Here is a 20,903-nt window from a genome sequence, read left to right as displayed (position 1 = left end):
GGATAGTTCAGTATTACAAAATGAAGTCAAGTTAGAGGATTCTCATTTATTCTTGGTTAGCTTTGGACTTGGTTTAGTAATATCAGATTATTGTTTTAAATTCTATTGACCTTATTGAACGGTCTCTCACTATTCATTCTGTAGAATATTCAATCAGGTATTTAGTGCTGTAAAGTCTAAATAAATTTCTAAATGATGTACAGAGTGAGCTAGCTTTGTAACAAAACAAAATGCATTCTAAGCACATGAATGTTCTATTTATGCAGGACATTTGCAAGTGTCATTTACTAGAATCAAAGCAGTTTATTATGCTTTACAAATCTTCAGAAACCATTAATGGTATGCGTTGACATGCAAAAGCTTTGGATACATTCAAGCATTACGCATATTTAAATGTGATTACTATTTAACCCCGTAGGTAAAAATACTGAATGTGGTTTATAATTTCCTTTTCCCTTTTTGCTTAAAATATTTCACTCTTTTCAAAGCTTACCTCTTTAATTCTTAACTACTAGCATATATTTGTTTTAACAAGGCCTAGCATATTCTTGAAATTTAATGATTAAAATTTCAGTGGTGTCAACCTTTTGTCTTTATTGTTTTTTTGTTGTTGTCCTATTTAATGTAATAAGTTTTATAGAGCATTTTTGTAATTGTGTGCTTTTTAATAACTTTGTCAGCAGGAGTGATATACAAAATATTTATGTTTTTCTTTTTAAAATTTTTTATTTATTTTAAAGAGAGAGGAGCATGAGCAGGGGAGGAGGGGGAAGGGACAGAGGGAGAGGGAGAAGGAAAACCAGACTCCCCACTGAGCATGGGAGCTCAGTCCCAGGACCCAGAGATCATGACCTGAGCTAAAGGCAGATGCTTAACCAACTGAGCCACCCAGGTGCCCCAGGAATAATATACAAAATATTTAATAATCAATAAGGCAAGAGCTTTAACCAGTCACCCTGGATTCCTTAACTACTCCCCAGGATGCTACAGGTAATCAGAATAATCACTGCCATAAAAAGCCAATGTACTTGACCAAGTGTGTTCTGGTTGCTTACATCCTTGTTCTGAAGGGAAAGCTCTAACTACTTCATGATTTGGGTGCCAAGAAACACAATGACGATAGAATAAGTCTCCTAATATCCCTCTATAAATACAAAATTCCTTTTTTGGGGGGCAGGGAATCAAAATATAAAGGAATTATTTGGTGATATGTTGTCTACTTCTCATTCACTGATTAATTTTGGCTCTATTCAAATGGTTTTCAGGTTTAACTGTATTATAAAGAAAACATGTATAATTTGGAAGACATCACTTTCCATCAGTTTGTACCCTACTTATAGCCTTCCATTGTCTGGTCTCTGAAGGTATTGTTATGTGAAGAGTCAGAAAATCAGGATCCCAGACCCAGGTTTGCTACTAACAAATGATACATTCTCATATCTTTTGGACTTCTGTTTCTCTTCTTGCAAAACCTAGGATTTCACATTACCTGTCTGTAAACATTCAAATAACTTCTTTTTATTCTTTGATTGAAAATATGTTTGAAATAAAGGCAGATATTTCTAGCTGTGATATTCAAACTTCATTTCATTATGAAAAAAGGATCATTCTTTTGTAAAGCTATTTTAGTCATGGGCTGAAATTTCAGGATTTTAACTAACTTGAAGTTCATATTCATAAAGTTCTGTGCTCACTGGAGATTATTGGTCTTCTGTTTTCCTTACTGTTTCACTATTAACTTTTCAGTTCTACCAGATAGTAAGAGGCAGTGGAATAATCCAAGACACACTGAGAAGTTACAGAGCATTTCTCTTAATTTCTCTCCATAGAACAATTTTTAATTTCAGCATTTATCTTTTGCTGATTTAAAGTTTACCTTTGCCCTATCACTGAAAATAAAGTATTTACATAATATTAATAATTTTCCAAGAGCATTCCTGAGGAAATAAAGATTTGAAAATAATTTAGTAAAATGGTTACTTGAAAATGATACTACAAATTTCCTAATTATTAGCTAATCATTTGGCCGTATCTGGTCATTTGTGTAACTTGAAAGGTGTTATTGACGGGACATCTAGGGGGCTCAGTGAGTTAAAGCCTCTGCCTTCAACTCAGGTCATGATCTCAGGGTCATGGGATCAAACCTCACATTGGGCTTTCTGCTCAGCGGGCAGCCTGCTTCTTCCTCTCTCTTTCTCTCTGCCTGCCTCTCTGCCTACTTGTGATCTCTGTCTGTCAAATAAATAAATAGAATCTTAAAAAAAAAAAAAAGAAAGAAAAGTGTTATTGAGCACTTTGGGGTGGAATTCTCAAACCCAATTTTTGAAAACTAGACTAATTTGGAGAACTTTGAAAAAATACTGATAACTGGAATCTACCTTGTAACACTTTATTCAGAATTTCTTGAAACATTAACTTAGGGTATCAATGTATACTGATGTGGGAAACAAAGGCAAGAGAAAAAATTAAATTTCCTTACTACCTATACCCAATGACATGTCCTTTCAACTGTCAGTGTGACCTTCCTCTAGGAACTCAGCTACCTCAATGTTAATACTTTGCTAACGGCAAAAGGCGATCTTAGCTTAACATTATCCTGACCTTCATGATCCTGTAAATCTACTTAAACATATAAGAATTCCTTTGGAAACTTCCTTTATCTTTACCCCTCAAGATACGTGTTAGCAATCATCCTCCAAGTATATGACTCCTTGATATAATCTGAAGGGTTTCATGACTGAGGTTTTATTAGACAGCAACAAATGACCTTTCCCTAATAATAGCTAGACCTCACAAAGTCCTGGAAACCAAGCTTACAAAATTCCTTAGGGACTTATGCTATCCCTAAACCTCTCCCAACTTGAAAGAATATGATCAGACACTCTATACAACTCCAGTGCAGCTCTTTCTGCCCAAGGGCTCTGTTCCTATGCTTTAATGAAACCATATTTTTGCACCAAAGATATCTCAAGAATTCTGTCTTGAACATTTGCTCTGAACCTCAACATTTCCACATCATATATCTAAAATAAAAATGACATTTATTTGAACTATTACATGACCGAGATGTTAAAGGAGTCATTCCCAAACCTTCCTGCATATTGGAATCGCCTGGGGAATCTTTAGAAACTGTGTATATCTGCATCGCTTCCCCCACATTCTGATTTAATTAGTTTGAGGTTCAGCATGGGCATTGGATTTTTAAAAGCTCCCCAGCTGATACTAATATGAAACAAAGTCTGGAAACAATTGCCATGAAAGAAAGCTTCTTCTGTATTAATGTGTTTTGCTATTTTATAATAACTGAGTATTAAAAATGTGAAAGTAGAAAACATTACTATTCAGAGATCTCTAAAAAGAAACAAAAATAGAAAATATTCAGAATGGAGTATTCCAGGTTTATTAGACTCAAGTATTATTCCAGGTATGGTGCACCAAATAACATTTCTTCATAAATCTATTTTTTCAATATATATGGTGTTGTGGTGTGTGTGTGTGCTCTACCTTTCTAACACATTTGTGCTGTAAATTATTCAGAAAATTGGAAATATTGGGAACTGTCAATGTTAAAAACAGACATACTGCCTAATTTTTATTGCCAATTCATCTGGATTATTATTTTCACTTGCTTGATTTGAAATTTCAAGGATAGATTCAGATTAGCTAATGCCAATGGATGTTCCTTCTTAAAAAATGTGCTGGCTTTTTTTTTTTTTTAAACAACTCCAATACTATTCAGTAATGGATAAAACAGATTTTTTTCATTTGTTCTCTCTCTTGGTGATTTCCAATAGGTAGATAACATAAGGCCTTGCTATATATTTTTGGAATTGCTCTAGAAGGTTATTTGCACTTTTTGGAGGTTTTATTTTGTTTTGATTTATTTTGTTTAGGAGAATCTGTATTGGGCATCCAAAAAAAAATTAATGATTTGTGTGAACTACACTGCTCTTGGTGAAACTAGATCTCTAATATTGACATTAAAACTAAATCTTTCCAGTAATTAAGCAGGGTGGATGAAATTGAGAATGCTACAATCATCAGATGATCATTGAAGACTGCCTATAAAATTGCTTGGGCAAAGAATAGGCACCTGGCAGTGGGCATGGCTAAGAATAACAAAACAATGCAAGAACATCATCAGTAAAATAGATACCTAGGAGGGTTAGGATCTTCAATACCATTGATACTTCCAAAATAACTTCTCTTAATATTTGGTAAGAATATAAATTCTATCCCTGCTGCCTTAGGAGACTGTAATAAATTATTTTTGGCATGGTCTGTAGATTAGAAAGTAGAGGAAGAGTTGTAAATTTATAAACTGTAGGAAGATCATGACCTCAACAAGAGCCCAGTACCCTGTCCCTCACCATTCCCCACCGTTCATCCAATCATGGCTGATTATTAGAGCCTAAAGGAAATAGCATATATGATACATTGCATATAGCTGAGACCTTTAAAGTACACCTTGGTAGATAGCACATAGAAAAGTCCTCAATGCTTAAAATGTCTTGTACTGCTGGTGGAATCTGAGGCAAAGTTTATGACTGGAGCCATTACGTCAGTGTTAGGTGGGAAGAAGGGAGTGATCTGTGTGACAGTGTATTTGGAGCATGGATGGGGTGCTACTCCTGTGGCTTTGTGGAGACTAGCTCTGAATAGAAATGGAAACATTAGAGGAGAATTATAATAGTTGGCTGAGAACAGCGTACACACTTGCACCTGAGAGTAGAGTAACCTCAATACAACTTCTTAAACTAATGACTTTGAGCCTCTGGAGAAAAAGTTCTCATCCAAGTTTCTACCGTTTATGAATCCATTGCTAACCAAGAGATACCAACATCTTGACCTACATGTTAAGAGGTTCCACACATGCTAACACAAGTTGGCAGGGAAATTTATGTTCTATGGAAGCTCTTAGTTCATTTTTCCCGCTATGAAGTATTTCACTGATTAAAATACAATTATATAGGGGCGCCTGGGTGGTTCAGTGGGTTAAAGCCTCTGCCTTCGGCTCAGGTCATGATCCCAGGGTCCTGGGATCAAGCCCCACATCCAGCTCTCTGCTCAGCAGGGAGCCTGCTTCCTCCTTTCTCTCTCTCTCTCTCTCTCTGCCTCCCTTTCAGCCTACTTGTGATCTCTATCTGTCAAATAAATAAATAAAATCTTTTAAAAAAATACAATTGTATGCAATATTTATCTATGTTTTGTGCACTTAGTTTGCTCTTTTTTTTTTTTTTTTTTTTTTTTTTTTGCTATTACAAAGAACACTGCCCTTGATGTCCTCATGTAGGTCTTCTTGTGTTCCTGGGAAAGAGTTTCTCTCAGCCAAATTCCTAGAAATAGAATGGCTAGAATATATATTATGCATATCTTCATCTATACTAGATATTTCTAAATTGCATTTCAAAATGATGTACTAATTTTAGCTTCAGCCAGCGGTTTATGAGGGTTTACACTATTTCATATCCTTTCTGTCATTTTATTGCCAGACTTTCAATGTTTGCCCCTATATGGCTGTGGTTTTAATTTTCATTCCTTTGGTTACTAGATAGTTGAGCTTTCCTTGTGTGTCATAGTTTTTATTGCCTCTTATTTGTTTCTTCATTTGCCCAAAACATTTATATATATATATATATTTTTCCTGACAATATTCCTGTATATTTAACCTAAAATAAACAGAAAACCATATAGGCTTCCTATAATTGTGCCTTCTAATTTCCTTCCAATTCTTGCTGTCCCCTACTTCTTTAGTAAAATAAAGCAGTTATTTCAGCTGAATATATCATTGCCTACATATATTACTATATGTCTAAGTCTCCTTTTGTAAGTTCAGTGTAACCATGAGTTAAGTTCTAACTGATGAAATGTATGTGACATGTTAAATGCAACTTTAAGAATGTCTACTTAAATGGCAAGGGATTTTCTCTTAGTTTCTAGTCTATATGGAATAACTGGTAACAGACTAGCTCTCCCAATACTGACAACTAGAAAACTGAATGAAATAACTAAGCATCTGTCTGTAGACATTAGATAAGAAGCATCATAGAATTATAATCCCAGAAAGAATGAAACCAAGTGAGGTAGATCCAACAATTGTCTCAGCTTTCTACCTGGGAGTTATATCTAGATATTAGTGGGGAAAGCAAAATTAAAACAAAGGTCAGCTATCTCACTTATTTGAGAAAATAGAGATTGTTGGGCATTTGAAATTTGTACAGCATAATTCTAGAGAGGAGTGAGATATGTGAAGAAATAAGTCTAGAAATCTGCATGGAGTTTTCTTTGAGTCATTGGTTGAAATTTCATAGGGTGATACACCATAAGACCAGGCAAAAAGCAATTACTGGGGATTGTAAATGGAACAACTTAGAAATAAAATGCTATTCAGCAATAAAAAGGCACAGACTCCCAATACACAAGAAGAATTGATAAATCTCAAAACTGTTACATGAAAAAGAAGTTAGACACAAAATAATATATACCGAATGGTTCCATTTGTATGAAATTCTAGAATAGGTGATACTATCCTATACTCATAAAAATCAGATCAGTATTTGCTTTGAAATGGAGTTGAAGTAGCTAACTGATGAGGCATGAAAGAACTCTTTGGAGTGATGGAAATATTAAAATATTGATTGTGGTGGTGCTTACACAACCATATACATATGCCAAAATTCACTGAGCTGAACACTTAAAATAGGTGCATTTTATTTTAAGAAATTTATAACTTAATAAGGTTGATTTCATAAAAGAAAAGGGGTGCCATTTTATTCTCTCTTTTTTTTTTTTTCAATTTGTTTCTTGGAATGAAAATCTGATAACTGGAGCTCCAATAGCCATTCTGGTCCATGAGGACAAGATCTGTTTCCTAGAGGAAACGAGTGGCACATGAAAGACCTCTCTGAAATGATATGTATCCATGATAGTTATACTTGAGTCATGTATATATAGATAAGACAGACACATCTAGAAGGAGAGGTCACTGGACTTTTCATTTCTCAATTTCTTACATGGGAGAAAAATGAACTTGTATTTTTTAAGCTATTCTTTTTTCTGTATTATGTTCCTTGAAGCTGAGTCCAATTTTAAATAATGCATATTGCTTATGGGCAGAAAGAACATTTTATTTAGGAAAATTAAACTGGTGTTTTAATTTATTGTGTACAATGCTAGAATTTATTTTTTTTTTAAATTTTTTGAGAGATAGAGTGCACACAAGCTGTGGGGAAGCACAGAGAGAAGCAGAGTCCCCACTGAGCAGGGAACCCTGCACTCCCTCCCCATAGAAGGACTCAGAATGTATGCTATCTCTGTATAGAATACTTTCCTTAGGGAAACTATTCTATTCAATTAAAGATAGGGAAAGACAAAGATTATAATAAATGGTGATGAACAATAAATATGTAAAAATGGTAGATTAATCTATATGAATATAATGATGATCATACAACTGAGGATTGGAAAAATATGTTAAAGATCGTGACACACACACACACACACACACACACACACTAAAGTAAGGGAAGAAACAGTACCTTAGACTAAAACTTCTAGTTTTTGTAATTAAACATCATAGGGAGAATTAAAGCCAAATAAAGTTTGATCTCAATGGTGAAAAGAGAAGAAAGTAAGTAAATCAACCTTATATAGAAGGGTGTTCTTTAAATTTAACAGTAGGAAAATATATATTGAATATTCTTAATAAAATGATAAAAGGATAAATATACAAATAAAGGTAGTTGGTGGAAATTTTAAATTAGTGAGGACGTGAATAATAAAAAGAAACTTGTTCAAACATATTTTTAAAGAATATATAATAAGAAATTTGTCATAGAGGATACTGATGGGAAAATGGGAATGGGAAAATTATAATGAATATGAATGAGTTCATTTCCCTAATTAAAAACAAATACTTCAAAATATCTAGAGTTTTTAGAAGAAAGGGACCAAATTCTAATCTTTGCAGATGGGACATGCATATCTAGAAAGAGAAATCAATCAATGGTATGTTGAGTAGATTGTTTCTGTGAATTTCTGAATTAATCCTTAAGACTAAAATATTCTCACTTTTCATTTTGAATTTAAAATTCTACTTATCTTCCCTCTTATCTCTCCTCCTCAGCCTAGAATTTTATATGTCTATTATAATATTACTCTATTGTGGTTAAGAGACATTTCTGTCTATAGTCTGTGACCTCCTGAAGGAAGGTATTACACAGTATAATAGCTCAATAACTATTCTATTATTAAGAAAACTCCTTATTATAAACCCTTTGTGATTCTTTTGTCATATTTCTGTCATTCAGAGGGCTTAATGTTTCCTAAAAAGAATGTTAGCTCAGAGATTGTTTAATAAAACTGAATTTAATATATAGAATATGTTCAACTATAGGAAATTCTGTTAAGAAATATAAACTAGAAAATGAGACATCAGAGTAGTCAAGAAAAATGGCGTGCATATGAATTTCTAAATCTAACCTTCTTATTTCATAAGACAACTCTTTTGTTTTTAACATATAATCCCTCTTATGTGGCCACATAGTTAGCAAAATTAGCTCTTTTTCAGGCTCATAGTAGATTTGAAGCAGCATATTATAAATATGCTAAATAGAAAATTTAAAAGGTGGTACTAAGTGCACATATAGCAGTGAAAAAAGATTGTTCAATGCATAAATGTGGCAAAATGTCCTAGAAGTCCAATAATCCCTTTGGACATATTTCCACTGAAGTACAAACAATAAGAACATATGTTTAATGATGACCTTGATACTTCAACATGAGCAAAAAGTGTTCTACAATCCATTTGTTGCAGAAAGCATGCAATGCAGTTTAAATATTTCTATTAAAATAGAAGGAAGCTCATTTAGAATATTATTCACCTAGATGAACACCCCCTTCTATAACAAAACCCAATGATGCTTCATTTATTTTTAAGATTTATTTATTTGAGAGAGAGAGAGAGAGCATGCATGCACACCCTCATGAGTTGGGGGTTGGAGGAGGGACAGTGGAAGAAGGAGAGAGAATCTCCAGCAGACTCCCCACTAAGCTCGGAACATGGAGCTGATCTCAGGACCCTGAGATCAAGACTTGAGCCAAAATCAAGAGTCCAATGCTTAATCCACAGAGCCACACAGGTGCCTGTATTTTGTGTTCTTTTAAATATGGTAGAATTGGTATCTATATACTCTCATTCCTTTGAACATAACTGAAAAATAGGTAAAGAAATGATTTCTATTGCATAGGAGAAAACATATAAGTTTGCAAACAACACAGATTCCCACACAATGAATTTGGATAATAATCTTGAAAAAGTTATCATTCTAAACATTTTGCCCTCACCCATCAAAAAAGTGTGATCTATTTTTCACAAACTCATAGTATGGAATATTTCCTCAAAAATACATTGGCATGTTTACTTTTATTTTAAATTTTTTGTTATTTAATTTACTTTGTTGTTACAGAAGCACAATTATGAATCACCGGCATTTACAAGGCAATTGAGTGCAGCATTTCTTTCAGAGACTGTGCTTTATTTGAGCTGTAATACAGGGTAGGATATTCTTAAGCCTCCCTGCTGAACCAGAAGAAAATAATGGAGTGGTAAACAGTGGTAAAGAATATACCCAAATGGGCAGATATAGCCTATGCCTTACAAAGGTTGAATGCTCTGGGCTTTGTTCAATACCTTCCAAGGTATTTTTTTTTTCCCAATGCAATGGTATTCTCAAATTGGGTTCTTTAAATGTCAGAAGGGAGAGGTGGACCAGTAGCCTAGAGTTTGGAAAAGCAAGTAAAACATTTTGTAAGTCTGCTTGAAATCTATTTAGATTGCATGTACTGATATATCAACAATGCTTAGTGTTTGTCTCCCCACGTGGTACATCCTTTAGTGAATCTTTCTGCAAAAGTAAAAATGTCTTCTCTTGCTGATTTCCAAAGCAAATATGATCAAATTAAAGCTCAAAAGGTGACTTCATAGATACTACACAACAGCAGAGTTGATTTAAATATTCTTTTACTTAAATGATGATTGCCAAAAGGTAAAAGCTGACACTGAAACTGTTCTCATTAGATTGAAAGATTTCAAGACACATTAAAGAATTATCTCCTTTAAAATGTGTTCCTAAGTTGTTCTTCTTAATGCCTTCTGGAATGGTGCAAAATATGCAACAGAACTCAGAAAGTTGTTCATCTAGGTGGATTAATTTGATGACATAATAATTTCCTGATGCGACAGTTACTCTCATGGTCATTACACAAATACTATTTAAGAGTGATGAATGAGAATTTACTGGGATCGCTTTTTTCCTTTAATACTACCTGAAGTGGAAACAAACACTGGGCCCTCTGCTTCCAACTTGGTAGAAATGTTGGACTATTTTTCCCTACAACCATCACACATGGATAAAGTAGAGTAGAGATAAAAGTTATTTTCTAACTAAAGATATTCTCCAGGTGCCCACATCAGAAGCTTCAGGACTGACTTAAGACAGTCAATCTTGGGGCGCCTGGGTGGCTCAGTGGGTTAAGCTGCTGCCTTCGGCTCAGGTTGTGATCTCAGGGTCCTGGGATCGAGCCCCGCATCGGGCTCTCTGCTCAGCAGGGAGCCTGCTTCCTCCTCTCTCTCTACCTGCCTCTCTGCCTGCTTGTGATCTCTCTCTGTCAAATAAATAAATAAAATCTTAAAAAAAAAAAAGACAGTCAATCTTGGCAGCATTTTGTAAATGATTCAGATGCACTGCCAAGATTGAGGACTGCTCTAGGATGTAGGCTGTTCAGGATTAGAGCTGAAAGGAACATACTTACTGAAGGTTGAATGGGTTTTTCACTCATTCTTGTTTGCTCTACCACATATCTGAACTGGGTACTATCAGAGGAGAATGGATTCCACTAACATTAGCAAGCATAAGTAAAGCAAGCATATTCTTCCACAGAGGATTGAGTGATTCTTTTTCTATTTCTTTCCTGTTTATACTTATGTCTAATTCTGAGCATTTAGTTCTAAATTTTAATTATCATTGGCCAGTACAATAAAGGATATAAGAATCCTCCTCAAGAGAACACATTAAAAATGTTTCTTAGTGAACTGACTTCCAATGTTGCTTGCTTTGGAATGCTCTATTTACATTATGAAAGCAATAAATTTTAAAAAACAGCAAAAATGATGACAAAAATATAGCTTGGAATTAATAAAACCTTACTACAGCATTTAGAGGTTTACTATAAAAATTAATTTTCCACTTGTTTCTAGTGAAATCAAATGTTCAGATCCATTATCATTGGTTTAATTGACGCACACATGTTCAACATGCTAATTATGTTTGCATTTATAATAATCCTTCTTACTAGCATGGGATTACTCAGAAGAAATAAATAGGTCACACAGGAATACAATCTCTTCACTAAACATTTTTAAAATGAGATTTCTTAAGATTATGCAATTTAGCAATTATTTAGTAGTAATATTTCTAGAAAGTAGACATCATTTTATTAGTAGATAATATTTGAAGCATAAAAATGGTCAAAATATAAGTTTTCATTTCTTTTGTGAAATAATATTCCAAATAGTCTCCGATAGTACAAGATCATATATCTTCTTAATATATTTTAGTTTATTTTTCAGTTAATTAAAATATACTAAATTTACATGCAGCCTTGAGAACATGATAGTATGAAAACGTATTTTCCCCATTCTCACCCGAGTTTCACTGTTCAAAATATGCAGGTCACAGTGATGTAGGAAATGTTGGGGTTCAGAGCCGATGCCAAGAAAGAATTCTTGAGATATCTTCAGTGCAAAAAGGAGGTTTCATTAAGGCATAAAGACAGGAAGGACACTTGGGCAGAAAGAACTGCACTGAGGTCATGAGGAGTTGCTGATTATATATGTATACGTTCAAGTTAGGAGGGGGTTAGGGATAGCCTAGGTCCCTAAGGAGTTTTGGAAGCAAGGTTTCCAGGATCTTGAGGGGTCTAGCTATTGTTAGGAAAAATGTCATTTATTACTATTTGGTAAATCTTCAGTCATGAGACCCTTCAGATGTATATTAGTGGGTCATATACTTTGAGGATAATTGCTAATGTATATTTCGGGCAATAGAGATAAAGGAAGTTTCCAAATGAATTTTTTATGTTCTAGTAGACTTTTAGATCCTGAAGGTCAGGATAATGTTAACCTAAGATTGCCTTCTGCCCTTGGCAAAGTATTAACATTGAAGCAGCTGAGTTCCTAGAGGAAGGTCACTCTGCCAGTTTCAAGGACTTGTCAGTGGACTGTAAATAATAATGAAATTTAATTTTTTTAATTTGCCTTTGTTTCTCACATCACTGCTTGTGTAGATTTCAGTCATCACATTTTTCTCAAGACAGGCCTCTATAAAGATTCTCTTTTGCTCTGAACAAAGCTAATTATTTTTATGTTTTGGTTACTTAAATTATGTGTAGACAGCTGTCATCTGGCTCTAATCTATAAGAAATAAAAAATCAAATAAACACTGAAAAGTGTTAAGGTGACATAAATCCAACATTACTATTCAAAGTCATAATATAAGTGTTCCTAGTGTGTTTAGAAAAGGAAAATCTCAAATGTGTGTTTAATAAAGCCTATTTGGCCTTCATCCATTATTTGAACTTGTAGTGATAATTAAGAATTGGTACAAACATTCAAAAATAAATAAGGCTATGAAATTTAAGAAGACAACTTAATCCTTAACCTTTTTCAGCATTTAAAAATAAATAGTATTAACAAATGTTTAAATGGGGACAGGTGCTGGTAAAACCTGGAAGTTACTTTTTTGTAACATAAGCCTAGTTTAAGTTAAATAGTACTAGAGTGTATCACAAATAATTGGTCTTTATCACAAAACAAAGGAGGCATTTCCTTTGATGATAATATTGTAATAATAAAGACAAAATTTCCATGTTAACCCTTCAAAAGAGAAGCTGTCTTATTCTTCCACAGAATTACGGGGAAAGAAAAATAATTATTCCTCTAGCTTTCTAAGTGTTTGGCTGAAACCTCCATGTAATAAAAGATGGATTAATACGAGAAAAACAAACAGAAATTTAGTAACATGTATACTTCCTGTTGGGGAGGAAGTATGTTCTTCTAGCTGGACATAGACTCAAACTGACACGAAGCAGGTTAATAGGAGAAAATCAAATTTTATAGGCATATGTAAGGGGAATCCACACAGACATGAAATTCTGAAGAAAATGAGGCAACATGAAGTTTATATGATTCAAGGAGAGGAGGAGGGGCTTGAAGACACTAAGAGGAGAAAATTCAACAGCAAGAAGTTTAAAAGGAGACTTTCAAAAAAAAAAAAAATGAGATTGTTCCATTACACAGATGAGTTCCTTGGGGGTCTCTGTTAATACTTCTCTTCCTCTTGCAGGCTCTCCTTTCCAATGTAAATTTAGGCAGTGATGAGGGATGCAGGCCACTTTTCTTGCAGCTGCTGAGTTTTTATTAGTTTTAAATCAAAATAATCTTTCTGCCAAAGGCACTTTTTGGGATGTCTCCTCCTGCATCCCTTCACTCCTGTATATGTGGGAGATACCCAGAAAAGCTGAGTAACTCTCCAGAATGGCCCAAGCTACCACCTTAAATACTATCTTCAGCTAAAGCCAAAAAAAGACGTTGGGGGATGGAAGAGCCAGTTCTGGGACATTTTTCAGGCAATTCAGTGTAAACCTGGGTATGGCTGTTATGTGGATTTAAGTTTCTGCCTTCTCCAATGATCACATTTTCTGGAGATATAGTCATTCCCTTCTGGGAATGGGAAGAAGACACCTTCACAAATAGAGATTTTCCTTACAAATGTAAACATCTCTTACAAAAGGCTAAGTTCTGCCTAGTTTTCAGAACTTCTGTGTCTGCAGTTTCTTAAAAATAATTAGCCTAAAATAATCCTTGTGTCAAGAAGCATATTTTGGGATGATAAATTCTGTTGCCCTGGGTGCCTGGGTCGCTCAATGGGTTAAGCCTCTGCCTTTGGCTCAGGTCATGATCCCGGGGTCTTAGGATCAAGCCCTGCATCAGGCTCTCTGCTCAGCAGGGAGCCTGCTTCCCCCCTCTCTGCCTGCCTCTCTGCCTACTTGTGGTCTCTCTATCAAATAAATAAAAAAATCTTTAAAAAAAAATTCTATTGCCCTTCAAAATAGTTCTTATTCTTGGAGGTACTGACACCCTATTACTTTTGGTCATCTTAGTTACATAAAAATGACCCTTCTTGCCTATGTTATTTTAGGTACAATAACCTGAAGAGGTATAAATTTATGAAACTGTTGAATTGAAAGAAGTCTCATCTCAGCATTTGTAAATTACATTTCTTAAGTTTATATTTCAAGGCTTTATGGAATATACATTTTCAATCTCATGGTTATATAACTATCATGTGTACACACACATGAAAACATACATGAAAAGCATTAAAATTTATAGACATGTATGACTAAAAAATGAATGATCTGATAATTCAATTACTCTTAGCTCTTTCGAAAGTGTGGTCAGATAATTTTCCAGATTTTGTCTAAGTATATGTTAATTATATATACTACAATAAAATTCTATATAGATTACATAGAAATTAGACAGTCACTGGAGGGGTAAATGAAGTCAAGAGAAGGTTTTTGAGATAGAAGAAATAATAGCACAGTTGGAGGAATAGCTCCTTGTAGAGAGAAAAATGAATAATGTTGATAAGAATTGCTAGAGAGGTATTGAAACAACTTAAAAGCATAAAGTTGAACAAAAATCAAAATGCCTGTCCTAATGTTTTAGCGAAGCTCAATTTTAAGTAGCCTTTTTCCTCTTGCCTGTTAAACTCCCCTTCTCCCTTTTGTTTCAGAAACCGAGTACCACCCTTAAGATTTGAAAAGGGAAGTTGGTAACATGTACACAATTCTTGACAAAACTGACTAGATCCTGTATTGCCCTCCAAAACCCTCCAGCCCCTTCCTAGGGGCTCACAGTTTTTTGAGACCTTAGCCTGCAGCCAGCCTCCTTCACCTGGCAAAATAATAAACCATCTTCCTTCTTTATACCCAGACTCTGTCTTCAAGTTACATATATAAGTTCTGGAGCACAGAGGTTGGTTTTCAACAATAATATCTTGAATATGTAATAAGAGAGGGGATCCAAGGGGAGGACATAGACACTATCTCTACACTTTGAGGAAGGAAGGCAAAAATGGGGGGTACAGAATATGTTAGATGGGTACATGTAATGGCAGAAGTTTGTGGGAGTCCTTTTCTGATTGCTTCTGATGGTGCAGTGGTTTAGAAGCAAGATCATTAGCAAATACTGCATAAGAGGGAGAACACACTAGAATTTTAATGAGAAAGGTGTATGAGATTGAAAAGAATTGGAGAATGAATAGACTAGGACAATAATGATTTCTGGGCAGTTAGTTCTGTGAACAACTTTGAGGTTTGTGGCCATGAATTAAAAAGCAGCTTGGTTTGTGTCATTTTCTGTATTCCTGTTCACTTTTTAGGTGGAGAACAGGTAGAAAGACAAATTCAGTTGATCATGCATTTACTCACCACATATGTCAAGAAGGAAGAGGCAAGGGAAGTGAGGATTTACCACGAAATTATTCTTCCTGACTTGTTCCACACCATTTTAAAAAGATAAGTTATAGATGAAGCAGCAATGCTTCTAGAGTAGAAGGTCTGAACCAATCATGGTGCAAATGTGTTCTCTTAGAGAAGTGCTTTTCTTGCCAAAGGCTCTAAATTACCCTATTGAGGCACTATGGAAAATAGTTCAAATAACCCCTGGTTGTGAATTTGTTGCTGCACTTTCTTTACTGTGTATCAGTGAAATGACAGAAACATTATGGAAACTCAACTGGGTAGCTGAAAGAAAAGTATTCTATCTCTACCCAAAAAATCAGAGTATTGGGATAAATATATAGGTCTACTAGCATTAATAATTCCATACTCCATCCTTAACATTTATGGGTAACTTATCCCTCACTTCTATAGTAAACCTATGTCCCAGCTGGTCTGGGCTTTTCCTAGACCTGTTATTCTGTCCTTCTCAGGTCAATACTTCCCTTTGCTCTAAAAAAGTGTTCTGGTTTAAATAATAAATATATTTAACCAGTCACCAAGATCTGGCAACACAGGCCAATTTAACACTAATATTTCCTACAGCATTTATCATTTGAAACCAGATACAAATCCAGAGTACAGGTTTAATTTACATGTAAAAGTTAAATAAAATTAGCACAGCAATAAATCTGTGACACTTATTTATGCTCCTCCCATAAGCTAAACTTGCCCTTTAAAAGATTAACAAAAAGGAAATAAATGTTTAGAATATTAAATATAGGAAGCATATTGCCTTTACAATAAAAATTTATCATGGCTGCATTTTATTTTCATATGAAAGAAATACTAGGCCACTAGATTTTGATCTTCAGAAGAATATGCTAATACATTCAAATGAAAAAGAAAAGTCTTGACTTAAAAATTTTTACATCAAGGGGTGCCTGGGTGGCTCAGTGGATTAAGTCTCGGCCTCCGGCTCAGGTCATGATCTCAGGGTCCTGGGATTGAGCCCCACATCGGGCTCTCTGCTCAGCAGGGAGCCTGCTTCCCCCTTTCTCTCTGCCTGCTGCTCTGCCTAATTGTGATCTCTCTCTCTCTCTGCATCAAATAAATAAAATCTTTAAAAAATATTTTTACATCAAAAGATCATAAGTCTTTTGCAACCTAATCCATCATTCTTCAATAAAGTGCTTAGTGTTGTTTTGTTTTAATATGTGATAATCAATAAGCTCCACTTTAAAAATACAAAAATTAGTAAAAATAATAATACATAAGTACCTTCATTCTTAACATGACAGATAAGTATGATTCCCTTTGCTTGGCTCAGTTTTCCCCAAAATCCATTCAAATACATGAATCACAGATGTTCCCATGCAAGTCCTTAGAGATGTGGATACAGGGTATAAACAAATATTTAAAAATAACTTGAGTAACAGACAGAAAAAATTAAATGTGAAAAATGTTAATACAGTTTTAAGATTAGCAACAACCCTTGGGGAAGTAGGGTGAGCATCTTATTGAAATCATAGAGTGTAGGAGTGTGTAAGGTCACAGTGTGTCATTTCTGAACGTGGGAGAAGAGAAGCTGTGAGGGCCTCACTTGGCAGATGACAAATGTCCTCTAGGCTTTTCTAGATTAAAGCCTGCCAAACAAGAAATTTCTACATAAAGCTGTCAACTGATCTGTGGCACTATTGTATTGCTACAGATTTCAGGAGAGATAGCCAAAAGGATGAAGCTAAAACACATGCAAAAAAATTAAAACCAGTTCTGAATGTTTGGGAGCAAAAGAGGACAGGAGTTTACAAATAGAACTAAAATATGTTGAGGAAGAGGATACAAAACTTATACTGAAGAGATGATTACCTGACTTCAAGTGACATAACAAAATTCAACTCTACTTGGTCTCCATTATTCAGGGAAATTTAAAAACTGTTAAGAGTTGAAAGGGATCCTGACTAAGTCAGCAAGGACAGTAAGCTAGTCCACCTTTGTTACTCCAGCAACTACTGGATAATGAGGTATGTGATAAGACCACTTAGTTTCATAGCCGTGAACCTACTGATGAACTTTTTTTATTGTGCAATGTTTGTTGATCAGAACAAAGAGACTTCTGGAGAGACTTCCACAAGAGTGATTAGGGTGTTCTGTGAGTCTAGGGATGGCTGGGCCTACAGAAGTATTAGAGGCAAGAATGGTAAATCCATACCCATTATGTAATTAACTAAGCAACTGGCTGATCACTCTGAGGAATGTTGGCATAAGAGAGGCTCCATGTTGGTCCCTGCTATTAATAGGTTGGGCACTGAGCAACAATGTTAACCAGGTCAGGCTTGGTAAGGAGAATCCTATGTTGCCAAACTCATGCATAGCCTTCACTCCTATCTCCATGGCTATTATTTTTCCCTCCATGGACTCTTTAACCAAGAACTGAAGAGAAAATGACATATCCACAGAGTCTCAGTTTGTCCACCTCATAATAAAGATTCTCCTCTGTTGTGGATCCTTTTGACTGACATTCACATTAGACACAAATGTATTTATAATCTGTACTCATTCTGAAAAGTCCATTCACATACCTCTTACCCAGAATTCCTTATAACCAGTCTTCTAGCCTTGTTTCTTCTGAGTCACCAATCATCCAGTCAAGTCATTAACAACTGGTGATTGATCTCTGTAGTTCCGTATTTTTGACCGTCTCTCACTCCTGATAAAGTGGACAACCAAATTTTCTGCTTTAAGTTATTTCCACTTGTAGGATTTTCCTTCATCACTGTACTTAAGGGTCACCTTTGAGTGGGGCTGTATTGCTATGGTGTCCCCTTTTAGATAATAATAGTATATTGCACTGACTCAATTGTTCACTGGACTCATGTTTAGGGGCTTTTTTTCTTCTGTTAAACAGTTATAAGGAATACAGCAACAGATCATAGGTACAGTCTGAGGTAGAGGAGGTGATGATATAAGATGAATCAGGGTCAAAAGAATCTGAGTTTCCCACTGATACAACTTACTTCTACTTCTTGGACCTTCCTGAGCTTAGTCTCTAATATATCACTTCCATTTGATGATGGATTACTGCTGCATACACCCAAACTATGCTAAATGGGGCAGACTGCACTGTTAGTAATGGTAATCTCACAACCCATGGTGACCTGAGTCTTTTCCAAGTTCCAATAGCAAACCAGAAACTGTTCCCCAAAATGAGGTTAGTTATCTGCAGGGAGAGGCACTGAATTGCTCCAAAATTCTAGTGGTTTGTGCTATGATTCTCTTTTTGGTGACAACAGAGATTTCATTTAGCATACCTATTGCTGTGAACATTCTGAGTATCCTTGTTTTTACTGGATTAAAAATCCAAGCATCAGAGAAATTTTTACTGAAGGCTTAACTTCCTGCAAAGCTTTCTTTTATTCTACTCCTTGTGGAAATGGTAGTCTTATGGATAACTCTTGATTCATTAAAGTAGTACTGTTTAATGTGGTAGGTTTTCTGAAAATCCAGAAAAGAATTTCAAGCACTATATCTCTTTTTTCAAGGTAGATTGTGTGAAGTACATCAATTTGAGGGATATCACAACATATTCCAGACATTTACAATACTAGAAATGTTATTGAGTTGGAAAGGCAACTTTTGTGGGGTTTATCTTTCAATGTCTAGTTTGAATATATTTTATTAAGGCCTCTGAAGTATTTGCACTTCCTATTGATAGGACCCAACCAGCATAATGCAGTTCAAGAAAAGAACTAGTGTAAAATGTTGTGGCCTCTGAAAGAGTCAGAACCAGTATGTAGTAATACCTAAAAGATCTGGGTATTTCCTTTTTCTTAGTTCATAGTCACTCTGTTGTGGCCTCAGGTCCCTTTGGAGAAGGCCTGGAATATTTTCTATATGTACTGGCAACAGTGGTGCTGGGTCTTTCCTCAAAGGAACTCAATTTCCCCTTCAATGAAGGAGATCTGGGTCTAAAAACTTATATGGCTATGAGTTTCCATTGTTAAGTTCAAGTCAGGTTCTTGAATACTTGATATAGTATCAAGTTGTTTGGTTGGTTTTTTCCTACTATACAGGCCATGCAATGCTCTAGTTAAATGACCATCTATTTTGTTTCTAGGGACACCACGATCAATTAATCACTGTCAAAAATCCCTGAAAACCAAGAAATTCTTATTATTGATATATCCCTTTTCTCCTTTTTGACAAATATGTCAACCTTATTTTTGGCAATTAATTGCAATCATTTTTAATACTCTTGGTCCCCACTAGTGGTTTGTTGGTAAATACTTACCAACTAGATTGCCAGCACAAGAAGGAAGGAAGGAAGGAAGAGGAAAGGAAAGGAAAGGAAAGAAAAGAAAGAAAAAAAAAAGGAGGGAAAGAAAGGAAGAGAGAGGAAAGAAAGAAAGAAAGAAGAAAGAAAGAAAGAAAGAAAGAAAGAAAGAAAGAAAGAAAGGAAGAAGGAAGATGGAGGAAAGAAGGAAGGGAGGAAGGAAAGGAAAGGAAGAAAGGGAGGGACAGAAGGAAGTAACCCCTGTCTGAGGCAGTTGCTGATTTTTGTGGTGTAAATACTACCTCTATGGCTGACTTCAGATTACCAATGTGATGTCACTGAAAACACAGTTGGGAAAAGATGCAGTATATAGTATTTCCACCATATATACACAATCAACATAAATAATCTCATGGGTTTTTCCAATTTTGATATAAATTACTGGGGAATAAGGACACAATGAAGAATAAAGAATCAATACATCATTTGGCACAATGAATCAAAATTTTGTTATAATAAGTTGTAATGCTGTTAATGCTGTCTCCCTGTGGGTGCTTACATTTTAGACATATATAATGATAAGGTTAGGGAACCAATTTTTACATTCATATGGAGGTATCTTAATATTGAGAAACATTATCATAGTGAAAATTTTATCTAGTAATTTTGCTAAGTAAAATAAATAGGAATCATTTATATAACACTTCTTAAAACTGAAATAAAGCCAGGTCCAAACTGATTTTGAAACTCCAAAATCACAATGCTTACAATGATTTTAAATTTTAATACCAGAAATTACTTTCTAATTGCTCTGCTATTTTGGAAAGAATAAATGTAGGAGACAGGACAGAACAACTATACACTGGAATATTGCCTTCTTAATGTTACCTTCCCATATTGTCTATCTACCTTAAAAATCCTAACTTTTATTTAAAACATTTCTCCAAATTTATCCCTGTGATTTTAAATGTTATGGTTTTTAAACATGGATTATTTGTTGCTCAAATGTTGTTGCATAATGAATTGCTCATTTCCCTCCCCACTAAAACAATTAAACAAATAGTAA

This window comes from Lutra lutra, chromosome 6 (genome assembly GCF_902655055.1).
Source record: "Lutra lutra chromosome 6, mLutLut1.2, whole genome shotgun sequence".
Taxonomy (NCBI): Eukaryota; Metazoa; Chordata; class Mammalia; order Carnivora; family Mustelidae; genus Lutra; species Lutra lutra.
Note: the sequence above shows the minus strand (reverse complement) of the source record.